We start from the raw sequence: 19,339 nt of genomic DNA, 5'->3' as shown, positions 1-19,339 counted from the left end.
TATGATTGATATACAAAATGCTGACCATATTTAATGTATACAACTTGGTGAGTTTGGGGATAAGTATACAGCCATTAAACCAACACCACAATCTATGCCGTAAACACATCCATCACCTCCAAAAGTTCCCTCCTGTCCTCTTTGTTATTACTTTTTGTGATATGAATATAACTTAAGATCTACCCTCTTAGCAAAATATTAAGTGTACAATACAGTATTGTTAACTATGGACACTAAGATGTACAGCAGATCTCTAGGACATATTCATGGTGTATAACTGAAAATTTGTATCCTCTAACCAACACCTTCCTGTTTCCCTCTCCCCATAGCCCCTGGCAACCGCCATTCTACTCCATTTCTGTATATTTGATTATTTTAGATTCCTCATATCATGTAGTATTTGTCCTTCTGTGCCTGATTTATATTACTTAACATAATGTCCTCCAGGTTCATCCATGATGTTGCAAACGGCAGGATTTCCTTCTCTTTTAAGGCTGAATAATATTCCGTTGTATGTAGATACCACATTTTCTTTATTGATTCACCCACTAATGGACACTTAAGTTCTTTTTATGTCTTGGCTATAATAATTGTGAATAATGCTGCAATGAACATGTGAATGCAGATATCTCTTCAAGATCATGATTTCAGTTCCTTTGGATATATACCCAGGAGTAGGATTGATGGATCATATGGTAGTTCTAACTTTAATTTTTTGAGGAACTTCCATACTCCTTTCCATAATGGCTGCACCAATTTACATTCTCATCAACAGTGTACAATGGTTCCCTTTTCTCCAGACCTTCACCAACACCCCCCCCTTTTTTTAAACAATAACCATCCTAACAGGTGTGAGATGATAGCTCAGTGTGGTTTTGATTTGCATTTCCCTGATGATTAGTGATGTTGAGCACCTTTTCATATACCTGTTGGCCATTTGTATGACTTCTTTGTAGAAATGTCTCCTCAGATCCTTTGCCCATTTAAAAAATCAGGTTATTTGGATTTTTGCTATTGAGTTGTAGGAGTTCCTTATATATTTTGGGTATTAATCCTTTATAAGATATAGGGTTTGCAGATATTTTCTCCTATTCCATAGGCTGCCTTTTCATTTTGGTGATTGTTTCCTTGTCGTGCAGGAACGTGCTTTTTATATACATCATCTCACCGACTTTCCCAAAGCTGACAGTCCAGAGATACTAAACAGCTTGTCCGGGTCTCACAGCTTTTACCGACCAGTCTCCGGGTCTCCCGACGCCTGCTCAGTGCTCTTTCAACTCCAACTCCGAGACCCAGGCTCCCCGACCTACCTGGTGCTGTGGCTGGCCCTCTCTGTCCAGACTCTGGAGCTGAATCAGCTCTTCTTTCCACGGAGAGATACCAAGAAGTGACTTGCCTGGGCCAGTCTTGCTGCTGACAAATCTGGAACCTTTGAGTTCAGAAACACACTGGGCCAGATCCTGAAAGTGCCCAGCATGGCAGCTTTCTTTTTGATCAATTCTCTCCCATGTACATGGGGAGGGGTTGCAAGTGGCCCTGGTACAGGGATGTCATTGCTTGTGAGCTCCTGGAGGGGGATGGGCACTGTGGGGAGGGAAAGGTGGAAAGGGATCCTGTGTCCTGGGGCTGGGCCTGCTACAGCGCACACAGCTCCTGGTGCCACCTGGAAAACAGGTTTCCTAACTCCCAGGCCACCTAATTTTCCCTCCCACTAAACCACCCCTCTGGTGCATCTACCCCCAACCAGTTGAGCAAGCCCAGTGATTGGAAGGATAACCACAGTGCTCATCTTCTGTCCAACCGCGCTACCTTGGGTGGATTTATTATTGAGGAACCTCTGAGGTTCACGAATATCACCTATGAAAATAAAAAGACAAAGTAAGATCATAGTTTAAGCGGAACCTACTTTCAGTTTTATGCGTAAAAATGTCTTTCATTTCTACAACACTACTTTAGAGTTCACATGATAGGTTCATATATTTGAAAAGCATCTATGGGATTGTCGCGCGGCCCCCATCGCCGGCGGCCTCCTCCGCCCGCCGAGCGCGCTCCCGCGAGGGCCCGGGAACCCGGCGAGCTGGCCGTGCGTTCCGAGTCGCCGCCGTCGCTGCCGGTCTCCGGGGCCGGCGCTTCCAGGCCGGGATAGACGGGCACCTCCCGCCCCTCGAGGCAACCGCCGCCTACCCGCGTGTGTGGGAGGAGCCGCCGCCGCCGCCGCCGCCGGTGCAGACCGCGGAAAAGTCCGGGGCCCCGAGACATGGGAAACATACCGCCGCGCTGCGAGAACAGGTTCCGGTCACTTCCGCCTGTCGGAACCCCGTCCCCCACATCCGCTCTAGTTCCGGAGCTCGGAACCTGGCGGGGACGGCGAGGAGTCCGGCCCGAGACGCGGCCGAGGCTGCGGCCACGACCGGCCGGTAGCCCCAGATGGAGAGCGGAGCCTAGCTGGCCCGGCCCGGCGGCGGGGACTTGCAGGCCCCCGAGACCCGCCGCAGGAGCCGACACCCAGCCTTGAGCCAATCCTGCCCCGGCCCCGGAGGGACTCCCGGGCGCCCTTCCCCGCGGCTCGCCGACTTCCCTCCGTGACGAAGTTTTCTCCTGTGCCTTCCCGAGGAGGATCGCTCTCTAGCTCTAGGACTCGCCTTCTGGCGGACTTGCTTGGTTTGCTTTGGGAGGTAACTTGCTTCGCTCTCACCCACATCTCCTTTCCTTGACCACTTCCAGTCGGACGTTCTAGGTGACTGAATGGAGTTTTGAGTTGGACTCTTGTGTGCCTTACAGAGTTGAGCCTGGTCCTGGAGCGCTGGGAGTGGGGTGGCGTCAGCTGTAAGATGCAAATTGGATAAAAGGAGGACCTCTCGCCAAAGGCCCCAATGAATGGCACACAGTCTACTATCACCGATGGGTTGGTATGAAGCTCCCCCTGCGCTTAGCCTCCCTGGATGGGGCCCGACCTAGCCGGAGAGTCAGGGTTTGCCGATTCCCTTTGCCCAGTGAAGTTGACAGGCGTCAGAGAGAGGGTTGTTTTGGAGCTCTGCGATTAGCCTGGGGTTGCTGCCAGGTTATCCGGTTGATTGAATTTGGAAATGTAGGGGGGTGGTTTGTTTGTTTGGTTGGTTTTTGTTTTTCTGAAGAGAAACATTTCTCCAGATTCTCAGGGGAGGGGTAGGTAAAGCCATGACTGTGTTTTTCTGTCTGCAGTGTGCATTAAGATTCTGTACTGATCTTGGAATCAGAGGGTGAAGGTCAGTGCCCGAAGTCAGCTGGGGTATTGGTGCATCGTCTGTTTTACTCCTGTCCTGTAGACTCTGTTGCATTTTAGGAATTTCTCTTTGTGAACTTCATTCTGAGACTGCCACATGATGATTTATGAATTTGACATCCTTTAAGTATTGACTTGCACAGTGTTTATTATCTAATAGTTTTCCAGAATGTTGGAGTTACCAGTAAATCACAGGCTCCTGGTGGGGACAATATCAAGGAGCTAAAAAAAGGCGAGGGAACATCATGGGGCTTGATTTTTTTTTTTTTTTAGTAATTTTATTTATTTATTTTTGGCTGTGTTGGGTCTTTGTTGCTGCACGCGGGCTTTCTCTACTTGCAGCGAGCGGGGGTTACTCTTCGTTGTGGTGTGCGGGCTTCTCACTGCGGTGGCTTCTCCTGTTGAGGAGCAGGGGCTCTAGGCTTGCGAGCTTCAGTAGTTGTAGCACGCGGGCTCAGTAGTTGTGGCTCACGGGCTCTAGAGCGCAGGCTCAGTAGTTGTGATGCACGGGCTTAGTTGCTCCGCGGCATGTGGGATCTTCCTGGACCAGGGCTCGAACCTGTGTCCCCTGCATTGGCAGGCAGATTCTTAACCACTGCACCACCAGGGAAGTCCATGGGGCTTGATTTTAATTATTGCGTTTTTAGTATTTCATCTTGCTGAAACATTTGCATTTAAGGGGTATAAAGCCTAAGTGAATTATGTAGTAGAAACTGGCAGGTGGATTTGTTGAGTTGGGTGAGCCCTTTATAGTGCTTACCTATGTTGCTTGGTGGTGGTTGGTAAATTGAGCTAGACTATGTGTGGTTTAAGTAGAGTTCCCTTATTCTTAAGAGTTATTCTTTGGACTATTAGGCGAAGTGATAAAAGCATATTCCTTTACTACCTTTTACTTCTCAGTTTAATTATGACATTGTATCCAGGTCCCAGGTTTTACTCAGCCTTTTTTTTTTTTTGGTCAACCTTCAAACTATTACATCATTAAAAAAAAAATCAAATAACTTAACTAAGGGACCAAAGAAAGCACTTTGATGAGAAGTGCAACAATTGTGCTCCTGCAGAAAGTGGTTGAATTTCCTAATAAGAGAGTTTCACCCAATTTTAAGAGACATTTGTTGATTTTAAAAGGGCCAAATTCCATTATCATACCATAGCTATTCCAGAAACAGAATTTCCTCTTCCTATTCATGCTTTCCAGTGTCATGTGAATGTTCACCTAAAAGATTCCATTAAATATTTAACCTTTTTTTTTTTTAAAGCACCTGTGGAGTGTACCTATGTGCCAAGCACAGAGCTGTGCTTAGGAGGCAGTGGTGAACAAGTCATTCATGGCTCCCTGTCTACATGAATTCACAGCCTGGCAGAGTGTGAAGCCCTAAGCCCTGGCAGGTTTTGACAGTTTACTGGGAAGCCACATCACCTTGCTGGCTGGTAAGGCTTTTCTGCCTCTTCCCAGCTGACACTTCCCAAGTCACGTGGTGTCCTCGGTACCACATAAAGGACTGCTCAGTGAGCAACAGTGCCTGTATTCTCTCTCTGAGGCCCAAATATGTGTACCTTTTGCACCTTCACTCTGTATCCAGCAGAGGAGTACTTCCTAGGTTCATTCCTCTGGTAGTACCTTTTCCTCGGAGGTGTCGGCTACTTCTCTCTCCTTGACCTACAGGCAGAGTGAAGAGGTCTGTTTCCTCACACTCAGAGTGATGCAATGGAGGATCATGAAAAGATGGTTTTAAGAAGGGTAATTAAAGTTGTTTCCTGTGCTGTGTGCCCTCTCTCTCTTGGCACAGCTAGGGTGGCCCATCCTTGTCAAATGACTGAAACCAGTGTGATGGTGGTCTCCATCTCCAAATTACACCAGCTTGAAAGTGTCATTTCTAGAAGCGACCTCCTTCTGGTCTTTCTTATAAAAGAGCCTCTTGTATGGGAACAAATGAGGAAGATCCACATTGACTGCCTCAGACAGGGACTTCCACATGGAAAGAGATACACCAGCAGCTTTACATCTTCCTCTCCTAAGGAGCACACTCACAGTCCTTTCCTTCTGGGATCTCTGCACCCTTTGCGGCTCCCATTAACCCTGAAGGTGGTATTCAAGATAATTAAGAGGTGAAAGGAAGGTGTGATAAGGTGGTTTATTCCTAATTCTGAAAATTAATTCTTTAAATCCAGTGCCTTATTGTTTGGTGAATAAAGAGGGGGGAGGGTAATCTAGTACCTTGTTCTTTACTTTAGAATGCTAAGTTCCTATTAATTAATGTTTATTTTTTTTAGCCACGCCATGTGATGTGCAGGATCTTAGTTCCCCCGACCAGGGATGGAACCCATGTCCCCTGCAGTGGAAGCGCAGAGTCTTAACCACTGGACTGCCAGGGAAGTCCCTCATTAATTTTTTATATATACAGAAAGATATTTATTATACGGACCTGGCTCTCGCGATTTTGGAGACTGACAGGTCCCAAGATCTGCAGGTGAGTCCGCAAGCTGGAGACCCAGGAGGGCTGATGGTGTAGTTCCAGTCTGAGCCTCAAGGTCTGAAATCCAGGAGAACTGATGTTTCAGTTACTGTCCAAAGGCTGGCACAAATTTTTATAGATATAGAAAGAAACTTTAAATATCCTCTTTATGATGGAATGATTTGATTGTGTGGCATAACCAGTTCTGTAGCTACTATTTCATAGTCCCAGGCTGAGGGTTTGTTCAGAGGGAAACAGAGGAATATCTAAGTACATATACTACCTTGCATTCCTAAGCACTTTGAGTTGTTTCTTTCTAAAGATTAGCAAACATGGCATGGTTATTTTATTTTGTATCTCTTTAATTGCTAGTGAAGATGTCATTTTTTGTCACCACCTGAAGTTTAAGAGCCTGTATTTTATCTGAACACTAATATTTGCATAAATTCTGTGTATATTTGGGTAGTAACCTGTTATCAGCTCTCACCTTCCCCCCATTATGTTCCTTTCCTTTTGATATTTTATGCATTTCCTGATATTTTATGTACATAGTACCATAGAATGTTGGTTCCTAGTGGTGTACTCAGCAAATATTTATGCAGACATGTTGAGTTTGAACTTGAATGGGCTTTGAGGCTTTCTAGTCCAGGAACCTAAACATACATATGTAGAAGGTGAGGCTCAGAGCAGTTCAATGATTTATCTAAGGTCATAGCTGGTAAATAAAGAATATTGAGCTAGACCTTGATGTCCGGTAAGGTTCTAGACACCACACCAAATTGCCTCAAACCCTAGAGCAGGGTTTCTCAACCTCAGCACTAGCTTTTGGGCCTAATTGGCCAGATAATTCTTGGTTGTAGGGGACTGTCCTGTGCATTGTAGAATGTTTAGCAGCATCCCTGGCTTCTATCCTCTAGAAGGCAGTAACGAATGCCCCCACCCCTGAGTAGTGACATCTGAAAATATCTCTAGACATTGCCAAGTGTCCCCCGGGGGACAAAATTTTCCCCAGTTGCTCTAGCAAGAGGTAAACACTTCCTAGGCTTTGTGGGGGAGTGGTGAGTTTCCTCTGCAGAAGTTTAGAGTTGGAGCCTGGCACTCTTCTCAGACAGGTGGAGGATGTGGACAAACCCATATAGTTGCCCCATTCTACCTCTACAGAGCCAGGAGTATGGATACTGAGAACCCCTATCCCATCATATAGTTCTGAGTCAGCCCTTCTTCCACAAGGCTCACAGAAGGGCTGAACTGGCAGGCTGGGAATGGGCAGGGAGGAGGTGGGGTCTGCACACTTGTTGGAGCCCAGGCTTCTACTGAGATGGAGACAGCAGTTCAGACCCCTGAAGAATGACACAGGCAGAGTGCTGAACAGGTCTTCCCAAGATAATGAGTGTGAAGCCCCGGGAAATCAGCACCAGAGACAGCTCCCAGGGCAGACAGTTTTCATGCACTAGATTGACCCAGAGGAGTTCCTTCCAGCCCTGGTAGTTTGGATCTGAATACCCTTTCCCTGCTGATCTCCTCCACCAACAATGTTCAAAATATATGTTTAAGGTAACCTTAACCACTGCACTATGAGATTGCTACTATGATCCTAATGTTACAGAAACTGAAAGCAGGCTCAGAGGTTCCCTTGCTCAGTGTTACACAGCTAGAAAATCTCAGGCTTCACAGTTGGACTGAGGATACTGGCTTCAAAGTCTGCTCTTTACCAGATGCCTCCTCCAAGCAAAGCTTAAGCATCACATCTTCCATGAAGAACTTCCAGAAACTCTGTTCCCAATGGAATTGACCACTCCCTCCTCTGCCCCCCACCCCCTGACACCATACCTTGTAAACACTTCACAGCCTCTATAATACTTTGTTACACTTGTCTCTACATCTTCCCCTGCTATACTGTAGACTTCCTTAAGGCCAGGTCGAATATCCCCAGTTAATAACATGGTGCTGCCTGACACACAGTAGACACTTAATAAATGTCGTTGAATAAATAGATTCAGAGGAGCTACATGAATCAGTTATGGGGACATTCTCCCATGATCAAATCCATTATAGGCGGATCAGCAAGAAGAGAGTTCTCTAATTCCTGATTCTGAACTCTTTTCTGTAGTCTTAAAGAATGAAACCAAAGTGATGATTTTGGCAAATGTGGAAAACAAAGATTACTGACTCATTATTTTCCAAGTTGGTCACACTGCTGTTAGAACAACAAATGAAAAAGAAAAAGTGAAAGTTACTAGACAGTGTTAACAGATTCAGGTTATTGAATTTTCAATGTTTTCAAGATTGGAGAAGAAAATCCTTAAGGAGGAAAGAAATAAACAGCAGAATTTGTCCCTGAGCATCTTTATAAGGCAAGAAGTTCAAACTTTGGAAAGGGTCTGATCAGTCTTTGGGGTTGGACACTGCTCTCCAAGACCTGTCAAGCATCACTCCAGTCTAAGGAGAACAAGCTCTCTTGGTTGACTGAGGAATTGATCTCATTTATCACCAGATTCTCGGCTCAATGTAAGGTTGTGTTCAGATGTGCCACCCCCCAAAATCTGGGTCTTCCCCAGGGAAGCATCTATTTCTAAGCCACATGAAGGCAAGCTAAGGGCCCTGCTCAGACTCTGTAGTCTTTGGACGACCCTCCACCATTCCTAGTGGAAAGAGACTCCCTGTCATTAGCGATCACTCCTAAGGCTAGAAGGCCCTTCACTTTGGTGAGTATTTACTTACTATCAGACCCAGAGATCTTCCTGCTACTTGGACTTGGCATTTCTGAGAGTCAAGCACTGGGGACAGGGAGGGATGGAAGAAACAGTTGAAACCCTGAGAGTGCCTGAGGGTATTGGACTTCCAGTTAAACACTTTTGAGTAATTACAACTTTTATCCAAAAGGCACACATAACTTTTATTTTTTTATATATATATAAATTTATTTATTTTTGGCTGTGTTGGGTCTTCGTTGTTGCACGCGGGCTTTCTCTAGTTGTGGCGAGCAAGGGCTACTCTTTGGTGCAGTGCACCGGCTTCTCGTTGCAGTGGCTTCTCTTGTTGCGGAGCACGGGCTCTAGGTGTGCAGGCTTAGTAGTTGTGGCTCGCAAGCTCTAGAGCGCAGGCTCAGTAGTTGTGGCTCACGGGCTTAGTTGCTCCACGGCACGTGGAATCTTCCTGGACCAGGGCTCTAACCCGTGTCCCCTGCATTGGCAGGCGGATTCTTAACCACTGTGCCACCAGGGAAGCCCAACTGTTGTATTTTTAAAAATTTTTATAAGACATCGAAAGGCAAGGCTTCATATAGTTGATGAAAATAAACACTAAGATTTAAAATAAATGGGCTATATAATTTACAAAGGAAAAAACACACTAAAAACTAGTTAACACACACGGATAAAATCATTCCGGGTAACTTAAAGATATGTCATTCAAAACAAAAGGCTTTATGTTCTGCTTCTTACATCAGGAGTTAAAAAAAAAAATCTCACTGTCAACAGTAGGATTTATAATCTTATCATCACTGAGGGAAATCACTGATGATAGGATTGTAAATTGGACACAGATCTAGGAGACAGCGTGGTGCAGTGGCAGGGTCAGAGAGAGCTGCATTCCAGTCTTGGTTCTGCCACTTACTATCTCTATGATCCTGGAAGTTTCTTTGGGTCTGTGTCTTTCACATCATCTTGAAAATGGGGATAATACTATCCACTACATATACTCTTTTTTTTTTAATCTGTAGTTTTACTTTATTTATTTTTTTAACATCTTTATTGGAATATAATTGCTTTACCATGGTGTGTTAGTTTCTGCTGTATAACAAAGTGAATCAGCTATACATAAACATATATCCCTGTATCTCCTCCCTCTTGCATCTCATATACATATACTCTTCAATGAGTAACTGATGTAAACTGTTTAACAGAGAACCTGACATGGATAATTAATGATGGTTGATCTCCCTACTCCCACGGAAGGGAAGAGGTGACAATTCTCAATGGAAGCAGCATGGATATTCGCTATATTATTCTTCTGTTCTTGAATATGTTATACCGTTATTCTATTCTTGAAAAGAGAGATAGAGAAAGATCTTTAAAACTGGAGAAAAAAAAAGTCTAGTAACTGTCTGTCCCCATACAAAGTTACTACAATATTATTGACCATAGTCCTTATGCTGTAGATTACATCCCCATGGCTAATTTATTTTTTAACTGGAGGTTTGTACCTCTCAATGCCCTTCACCTATTTCAGCTCCTCCCACCCCCTTTCCTCTGGCAACTACCCATGTTTTTTCTGTATCTATGAGAGACACCATTTCTGTGTTGTTGGATAGTTAGGTTGGTTCCAGTTTGTCAAGACCTTAAATAACACTACAATGAACATCTAGTATAACAAGCATTATGTTTAAATTAGGAAAAATATATTGTTAATTTTTAAAAAGAATTAAGAGCAATTACTGAGAACCCTGATGAAAAGTTGTTATACTCACAGTTATGGTTTATTACAGTGAAAGGATAAGAAGGAAGAGAAGCATGGGGAATGGTCCAGGAGAGTTCCAGGTATGAGCTTCCAGTTGTCCATTCCCAGTGGGATTGTGTGGATTGTGCTTACTTCTCCCAGCAATAGGGTCTGGCAATATGCATGGAATATTTCCAACTAGGAAAGCTCACCTAAACCTTGGTGTCAAAGGTTTTTATTGGAAATCAGTCATGTAAACATGAATGATCACCAGTGTGGCTGATCTAGAATTTCTATTTGGATCTTTTTTTTAAATGTAATTTCTGGGCTTCCCTGGTGGCACAGTGGTTGAGAGTCCACCGCTGATGCAGGGGACATGGGTTCGTGCCCCAGTCTGGGAAGATCCCACATGCTGCGGAGAGGCTGGGCCCATGAGCCATGGCCACTGAGCCTGCGCGTCCGGAGCCTGTGCTCCACAACGGGAGAGACCACAGCAGTGAGAGGCCCGCTTACCGCGGAAAAAAAAAAAAAAGTAATTTCTATCTCTTTATTGATATTTTCTATTTTATGAGATAGTATTCTCATACTTTCCTTTAGTTAGTTATTCACGGTTTTCCTGAGTTCTTAATCATATAAAATAGCTGATTTAAAGTCTTTGTCTAATAAGTCCAATGTGTGGGCTTCCTTAGGGCTAGTTCTTCGACTGCTTTTTTTTTCTTTTCTTTTTTTTAGTATTTATTTATTTATTTTTGGCTGTGCTGGGTCTTAGTTGCGGCATGAGGGATCTTCGTTGCGGCATGTGGGATCTTTCATTGTGGGGCGTGGGCTTCTCTCTAGTTCTGGTGCACAGGCTCCAGAGCGTGTGGGCTCAGTAGCTGTGGCGTGCGGGCTCCAGAGTGTGTGGCAGCATGTGGGCTCTCTAGTTGTGGCTCGCATGCTCAGTAGTTGTGGCATGCGGGCTTAGTTGCCCCGCAGCATGTGGGATCTTAATTCCCCGACAAGGGATCGAACCCGTGTCCCCTGCATTGGAAGGTGGATTCTTAACCACTGGACCACCAGGGAAGTCCCTTGACTGCTTTTTTCTTCTGTATGGGTCATACTTTCCTGGTTTTTTGCATGTCTTTTGCTATTCTGTTGAAAACTGAGCATTTTAAACAATAAAATGTGACAAGTCTCGAAATCAGAACTTGATCTCCTTAGGGTTTGTTATTGATGCTGTTGTTGTTAGATTTGTGACTTTCTGGGACTACTGCTGAACATTCGTATTTTATATCATGTTGGCTATTGAAGTGTGTACTCAGTTAGCCTAGTAGTCTGCCAATGATTAGATAGAGATTTCCTTAAATTAACTGAACCAATAAGTCTCATAGTCTTTGCTGAGGGTCTGTTGTGTGTTTCTGGGCGTGTCTTCAATACTCCAGCAATTTATAATTCTCTCTTAGCCTTTGCTCTTTGTGCACAGTCTTAAGGTTAGCCAGAGGTGAGTGATTAGGCCTTCCTAGGTCTTCCCTGGGTGTGTGCACAGTCCTGCACGCACACGTAACCTTTTAGATCCCCAAGAATATGTGAGAGCCTTTCAACCCTCCTATGGGCATCTCATTCCTTAGGTTTTCCTTATGTTTTTGGCTGGCCTCTGTTTGCCCCAAGCAGTATCAGTGCTTCAGGCAGCTGTGGTGTTAACTGCCACTGACTGTTTTAGATCCTCTCTCTGGGGACAGGGGCTTCTCCCATGGAGTGAGTTCCAAGTTGGATCAAATAAAGACAAGCCTGTGAATGAGGCCCTTTTGGGGAGCTGAAAAATAGTTCAGATAGTGACAGTTCTCTGGAGATGGGGCTCTGGGGAGCTCCTGAACCAGTTGTCCCTTCCTGTGGCTGGTAGGCTGCTGCTTTTTACAGCTACCTTGATTGTGAACCTGCTGATTTTCAAGCTACCATGGAACTGGGAAGAGAAGGATGGAAGAGGGCAATTTAAAATGCCACAAAGCTCACTGTTCTTACTGATACTGACTTTTTTTAAAAAAAATATATCCCTTTGGCATGCCTTGTAATTTTTTTTGTTGAAAGCCAGACATGTTGTATTGAATCATATGAACTGAGGTAAATAGGCCTTTTGTGTGAAGATATATGTTAACTGGGCTAGGAGTTGAGCTGTTCTTAATGTTTACTGTAACTCTAGGTTCTAGAGCCTTCAAACACCTCTAGTGTCCTTGTTTTCATTCCCTTGGGACTCTGGGCTTCCATAAATTCTCCTCCTCAGAGAGAGTTTGTGTCTTGTAGCTCTTTCAGCTGTTATCCACTCTTGTTATACTGAATTCCTTTTAGTATGGTGGTAAACTGTGGGGGAGGGGGAGCATTCTATAATCCTTTGATTAAATCTCAGTCTTAGAATGAGCCTGTTTCGGGAGGCTATGACCATTACATGTGTTTCTCCATTAGTATTGCTTTCTTTCCCCCACCTTATTTGTATAATAAAATTCCAAACGAATTTATAATGCTAAGAAATCACGTTTGATCTGAAATACCATGGAGAAAGTAAGACGCAAAATATTATACTTAACTTTTTAATTGTATGACAAATGCACTCCTTGCTGCAGAAATGTCAGATTATAAGGCATGTTCACATTAAGAATACCGTCATAACAACAGAAGAAAGATTTATTAACTTTATTGAAATGAAAGAGAAATTTAGATATTATTTAGCTTAGGAAATGATTGATACTACGGAAAAAGATGATATTGACATAATGCTAGTGGTCAGCTATATAAGGAACAGTGGTGACAGGTACACACAAGGTTCTAAAATCCATTATTTCCACCAAAAAAGTGATTATGTCACGTGACTCTGCGGGCACTGGCCCCAGCTTTTTCAACTGGAAGCCCCAGTATTTGTATATTTTGCCCCTATCATGGATATGTTTTCCCTTTCTCTGGATTTGTGTCGGGATCTCTCCTAAGAAACAACCCTGAATATGGAAAAATTAGTACAGCACGTGATGATTTCCAGCCTCTAAATGCCTCAACAAATGGATACTCCAAATGCCTCAATAAATGGATACTTTTGTAAAATAAGTCTCGCTAAAATGTTATACGAGAAAGTTGAGAGTAAAGAGATGGGGAGAGCGCGGAAAACGGGAGGGTCTGTGCTCATTTTTTCAGAAAATAGTCTCGAGAGATCTCCGTGGCCAAGCTCCTCCTGGCAGTCAGGGCCTGGGAAAAGCAACTTTTTATTCAGTATTTCCGCAGCCCCCAGGGGTCACGCAGGCGGACCTGTGATAAATGTAAGTGGGTTTCTCGTCCGAGAAAAGGCGCCACATCTCTCGGACTCAGGACGTGGATCCCGGACCCAGGACGTGGATCCCGCACCCACTAAGGAGCCTATCGGTCCCGGGGCGAGTCGGACGCCCTCTGCAGGCCGTTGATGAGTGGCGAACAAAGCCAAGCGCCTCCTCGCGGCCATCTCGGAGAATCACGGAAATTTTCGAGGCCCTGCTTTTCGTTAATGGCCCTGGAGATGCTCTGCTCTAGCCATACCTGTTCTCTTTCCTGGGACAAGCCTTCGTGCCATAGCTTGGAGAGCAAGGAAATATTCATGGCTTTAAGATATCTGGAAAGGATCTCTTCTAAGTCATGCCATGATGTCAGGACCGACTTCAAGTTTCAGGAGAAGAACAGGGGATATCAAAACCCCAAAGGCACTGAAGCACCTATTTTGACCATCCGCCGCTTTTCAACCTGCTTGACAGAGGACTACAGTGAAGCCTGAGATAAGAGCCCCCTTGATAAATCTCTCTCTAACTTTGATCACAATCAGGAACAACTGGAGCAGAAGATAAAGGTAGAATCTCTTCAGACTTGTACCTGTTTTGGAATTGTTCAGAGGAACTTCCAAGAACTCAGTAGCTCTCTGAAGCAGGGGTCATTCAGCCAGTGTGCCTTGGAGCTTATTAGAGGGGAGACTGAAGTGAGATTTTCCCCCCATTTAACAAATCCCTATGAAAAATCAGAAAATAAAGAAAAAAGTGAAATTGGAACACTCTTAATTTTATTATTGTTTGCTAAGTACAAGAAGGCAATCTACCCTTGTATTTCTGTATCAGATTAAAATACCAGAAACCAAAATCATGCTTGTACATCTTCAATTTCCACAAAAAAAAAAGTGTAGAGAGAAGAACATGATCTATATTCCTTAAATAATTACCTTTATGATTTACATTTATCATTTAGTTTTGCAAATTTTCAGGGAGTCTTTGATATTTCCCCAATTTGAAATATATATATATATATATATATATATATTTATGGAAAACTTTCTTTGGTGTACAGACTTCTGTCAGTTAAGGTGAAGTTAGCTTCTGCAACAGAAAAACACGTGAATGTTGTTTGAACACCATACAAGCTTATCTTTGCTTCATATAACACCTAAATATAGGCTTTCAAATCAAGGGACTTTGCTTATGGCTTTTCTCCCAACAATGATCCAGGACCCCAGGACCATCTTTATTATGAATTTGCCATTGTCAACATGTGGCTTCAAATCTGGCTCCAGTGCTTGGGTCTACCCCACTCATTGTAGAGGGTGAAAGAGCGTGTTACCTCTCTTGGGGGAGTGTTTTCATAGGCCAGGCCTGTGTGGGCCAAATATCACCTCTAGCCACGTAACTTGGCCAGGACTCAGTCTCATGGCCGCACCTCAGAATAAAGAGGCTGTGAGACAGTCTTAATTTTGTGACTGAGGAGAAGGGGATGTAATAGGGAAGAACCTTTGTATTTTATTACAAGTTAATTACTAAAGGGGTGTTGCCTGTAAACTTAAATTTTACATTATGGCCCATCTTTGGGAACTCTGCCTCCCGGGTAATGAGCATTAAGCCAAAACACCTTAGTTTAGCTCACCAGAGACATCCTGACCACGTCCACCTGTGAATGACTGTAGGAAGGAAGAAATTAACACATCCCCTCTGGAGGCTGACCAGAACCAGGAAATGTTTGATTTTACTCCCTCCACTTTTAGTATAAAGGAAGCCTGAATTCTAACTCAGGCAAGATTGTTCTTTGGGACACGAGTCCACCATCTTCTTGGTCTGCCGGCTTTCTGAATAAATTTGCTATTCCTTGCCCCAGCAACTTGTCTCTTGATTTATTGGCCAGGCATGGGGCAAGCAGTGTGAGCCTGGACTCTGTAACTGAGAGACGAGATTGGTGAATAAGTGCACTGTTGATTTTTACATTATAAACACTAATTCGGTTTTTAGAATTAACATCCACTTTTCTTGCTTGAACACAATTTACCCAATAAAACTGTGACTCACAATCTAATTCCATATATTAAACCCAGGAAATACACTCAGGGATGTCAATCATAAGGTTCACAGAATCATCAGCTGTTTTTAAAAAGGGAGATTCACACTGTTTCAAGAGCATAGATTAAAGTTGAAAAAGAGCCTAGACTATTGTTTTCTCAAAATAAGAAAGAAGGTAGTTAATATACTTAGTAATACTTAGATAGAGATTGACACTGGGGCCATCAGTCAGTGACTATGACAGATACTCCCATGTCCAGGATGATGTATGTGGTCTTTCACTCAGCATACAGAGAGGTTGGCAATGGGACTCACTCTTTCATGTGCTTTCATTTGCTTTCATTTTACTGTCCTTCAGTTCACATGTGATCAGTTAAGTGAACATCTCAGGAGTTATTCTTTCTTTATTCAGGTCCTTGACAGTTTCTAGAAGCCCTTATTATGCAGTTTGTGGTGCACCAGGGTGGGGCCCACTCTTTAATGTCCTTGAACATGAAACACAGTTGAGGATGAGTGAGACCCAATCCCAGCCTCTTCCCCAGTACACCTTTATTCCTCATCCACACATGTTTTGAGGACTGACTGACTCCACGGAGACATCTCAGGGAAGGCAGCCATGGTGAGGGCTCCCTGGAGCTGGCTCCCAGAGCTGGTCCCTGCATCTTGGGGAGCCTGAAGTCAGGTCTGTCCTCCCGGATTGGCAGACATAAAACACTCACTTTTTGGTGGAGGAACATGAAGATGTCCCCTTTGCCCAGATAATGGCCTGAGCCAGATCACAACCCATAAAAAAGATGGGGCTGGAAAATGGATGTTCCTTCAATTGAAAAACTTTTTCCTTTAAATATTTTTGACAGATTTGATTTGTTTGGAGACACTTCACCAAAAAAGATGTGTGGATGGCAGATAAAAACATGAAAAGATGCTTAGTCATTAGGGAAGTACAGATTAAAACCACAGTTGAGGGCTTCCCTGGTGGCGCAGTGGTTGAGAGTCCGCCTGCCGATGCAGGGGACACAGGTTCGTGCCCCGGTCCGGGAAGATCCCACATGCCGCGGAGCGGCTGGGCCCGTGAGCCATGGCCGCTGAGCCTGCGCATCTGGAGCCTGTGCTCCGCAACGGGAGAGACCACAACAGTGAGAGGCCCGCGTACCGCAAAAAAAAAAAAAAAAAAAAAAAAGAGCCCCACAATTGAATACTACTACATAACTATGAAATGGATACAATTTTAAAATCTGACTCTAGTAAGTGTTAGAGGTTGTGGAGTGAATGGAACTCTCCTTCACTGCTGGTGGGAATGTACAGTGGGGGCATGGCCACTTTGGAAAACACTTTGGTAGTTTCTTAAAAAGTGAAATTTATCGGGCTTCCCTGGTGGCGCAGTGGTTGAGAGTCCGCCTGCCGATGCAGGGGACACGGGTTTGTGCCCCGGTCCAGGAAGATCCCACATGCTGCGGAGCAGCTGGGCCCATGAGCCATGGTCGCTGAGCCTGCGCGTCCGGAGCCTGTGCTCCGCAATGGGAGAGGCCACAACAGTGAGAGACCCGTGCACCGCAAAAATAAAAAAAGTGAAATTTATCTCTTCAGTATGAGTCATCTATTCCACTCTTAGATATTTGCTTAGAGAAATGAGAGTATATGTCCTCACAGGACTTATACAGGAAAACCCGTAGCAGCTTTATTTGTATTGCCAGAAACTGGAAACAACCCAAATGCCTATCATTAGGTGAACAAGTAATGTGCACATCCACGCAGTGGAGTACTATTCACCCACGAAAAGGAACCGAACAGGGGTGCATCTCAAATAATGAAGCTGAATGAAAAAAGCCAGACCCCCCAAAATCATTTATACTGCATGATTCCATTTACATAAAATTCTAGGAAATGTAAACTAATCTATAGGGATAAAAAGTAGTTCAGTAGTTGTCTGGTGGGGAGAGAGTAAGAGACAGGCAGGTAGCAGAAGGAAGGGACTATAACAGGAAAACTTTTGGAGATGAGATGATAGATATCTTCATTACCTTGATTGTGGTGATGGTTTCATGGGTGTATACACTTGTCAATGCTTATCACATTGTATTGTTTAAATATGCCCAGCGTATATTATGTCAATTATAGCTAAGAAAATTTTAAAAAAGAAAAAGAAAAGCCAACTTGGACATGAGGGCAGTCCAGGGCTGCCCAAAGTAAGGCAGCATCTACTAAGAAACAAAATCCAGGCGCTAGTGACTTTGTAGGGAGGTGGAAATCACAGGAGGGAATTCACGCCCTCTACTGGCCACCAGAGACAAAGACCATCCATCGCTGTGGGCAGAAGGCAGACAAGCACATGTGTGACCTAAGTAGAGCTCCTCCGGCTTTCCTAGCAAAGCTGAAAAGAACTCTTTCTAGTCAGGACTTCTCTTATCTCTGTTACAAAGAAATTCGTCTTCAGCGTCAGGTAGCAGAGAAAAACTACAAGTTATTTAATCTCTCTATACCTCATGTTGCTGATATATGGATAATAATAGTGCATGGGTCATAAGGCTCAGTGTGTAACCTATAGTTTTCCAGCTCAATAAGGCATATCTACTGTGATGTAGGATAAATGTAATGTGAATAGATGTGGAAATATATGAAGAAATAATGTAACACACAATAGCAGATACATAAACGTTTTAGTATATTTGGAATCTAAATAAATGCAAATCAAAATGAGATATCATTTTAAAGCCCAAAAAAGCAAATATTAAAAAGACTCTTTAAGATTGTAGGGGAAGGGTGGGACTTCTCTGGCGATGCAGTGGTTAAGAATCCGCCCACCAGCACAGGGAACACCAGTTTGAGCCCTGGTCCGGGAAGGTCCCACATGCCACGGAGCAACTAAGCCCAAGCGCCAGAAGTACTGAGCCTGCGCTCTAGGGCCTGCATGCCACAACTACTGAATCCCACGCACCTAGAGCCTGGGCTCTGCAACAAAGAGAAGCCACTGCAATGACAAGCCCACCACCACAACAAACAGTAGCCTCCGCTCACCGCAACTAAAGAAAGCCTGCCCAGCAATGAAAACCCAACGCAGCCAAAAATAGATAAATAGATAAATAAATAAATAGATAGATAAATAAATACATTTATTTTTTAAAAAACAGAATGTAGGGGAAGGGTAAGATGGATTATCATTGCTATATGTCAAAACCTCCTAAATGTCACAAAAATACACAAGATAATAGTAAATAATCAAAATATCAAAATACACCCCAGGCATCCCCATGCCTGTCACCTGCTCCCCTGAAGGGCACTTTCCAAATACAATGAGGCATTTGTTCAGGGGCTTCACCACTGGAAAGCAGGGGAGGGCCCAGAAGATTCATGTCACAGAGGCAAGGGTGTTCGGCTCTGTGCAGAGAGAGCCCAGGCCCACCAGAAACCAGAGGTGTTTCCAGGACAAGGTGGATGTTAAAACTCTGAAGAACAAGTCAGTCATGGACCAGTTCCTAAATTACAAAGCAGGGGTAGCTTGTGGAGCTAATGCAATGAGAAAAGTCCTCCCAAAGATGTACTCACAGCCCAGGAGGGGACCAGATAGGCAAAGCCCTTAAGATTACAAGGCTCCCTCTTTCCCTATACAGGGAAGGACATCAAATCCACATCTGCAGACTGGAGCGGTCTTGAGGTCACAATGCTCTTAACAAGCAACAGGAAGGTCAAAGTCAGAGTCATGATGCCAGGAACTGTGAGGCTTCAGGATCAGCACCTGTGTCTGAGGGAACCACGTCCTGCTCCCCAGAGGTCTCCTGTCTCTGAGAGAAGAGGCTATGGGACCAGACCCAGAATAAGCAGAGACTCCTGGGGAGAACCACAGGTTCTGTCCAAGGGTAAAATTAAAAAGAAATGAGGTGTTTTTT

Source organism: Tursiops truncatus, chromosome 6 (assembly GCF_011762595.2).
Source record: "Tursiops truncatus isolate mTurTru1 chromosome 6, mTurTru1.mat.Y, whole genome shotgun sequence".
In the NCBI taxonomy this organism is placed as follows: domain Eukaryota; kingdom Metazoa; phylum Chordata; class Mammalia; order Artiodactyla; family Delphinidae; genus Tursiops; species Tursiops truncatus.
This window is presented reverse-complemented; position numbering follows the sequence as displayed.